Raw genomic sequence first — 638 nt, 5'->3', positions numbered from 1 at the left:
CTGTGACACAAAGTCTAGCGATACTCATTATGGAAAATATTTTTACGGACGATTACTACTCGGCTTTATGGCGTAGTTATATTATATTTTGATAAGGCAACAAAATAATTCTTACAAGCGAAAACCAAACCAACGTTAAATTTCTTAAGACAAATGGATTTTGAAATAGTGAACCATTTAAATTTGTTGGATGGATAGTGGGTTGGAACATAGGGATTCTCGTCGGAGATACTCTCTCACATAAACAAAATAAATGGATAAAGAAATGATAGCGATAATCTCTACAAGAATTATGATAGCGTTCAAGTTTTTTTTTTTATATATCACTGGAACACTAATCCATGCTTCCGTTCAATCTCGAAAGACAATGGATATCTTGCGCGTGTAAATGTGAGGCAAGGATTCTGCAATCCCAACCACACCTCCCTTGAACCGGCACTTTGTGCCCAGTGTCAAGGAGAAATGCTAAATAAGAAGAAAGAATTAAATAAAAACATTGAAGAAACAATGCCAAGATAAGCGGAGAGGGCACCTGGAATTCTCAAATGGTCACCCATTTTAGTACTGACCAGGTTCAACGTTGCTTAACTTCAGTGATCTAACGAGAACCGGTGTATCAACGTGATTATGCCGTATAA

The 638-nt window shown here is 36.8% G+C and overlaps 1 pseudogene; it reads right to left on the bottom strand.

The window, feature by feature from the left end:
- Nucleotides 1-520: 520 nt before the first annotated feature.
- On the bottom strand, nt 521-638 carry LOC145296322 (5S ribosomal RNA; annotated as a pseudogene).

The sequence above is a fragment of the Euprymna scolopes genome, chromosome 16 (assembly GCF_053919585.1).
Source record: "Euprymna scolopes isolate OS-2025 chromosome 16, ASM5391958v1, whole genome shotgun sequence".
NCBI classification, from domain to species: domain Eukaryota; kingdom Metazoa; phylum Mollusca; class Cephalopoda; order Sepiida; family Sepiolidae; genus Euprymna; species Euprymna scolopes.
This window is presented reverse-complemented; position numbering and strand designations above follow the sequence as displayed.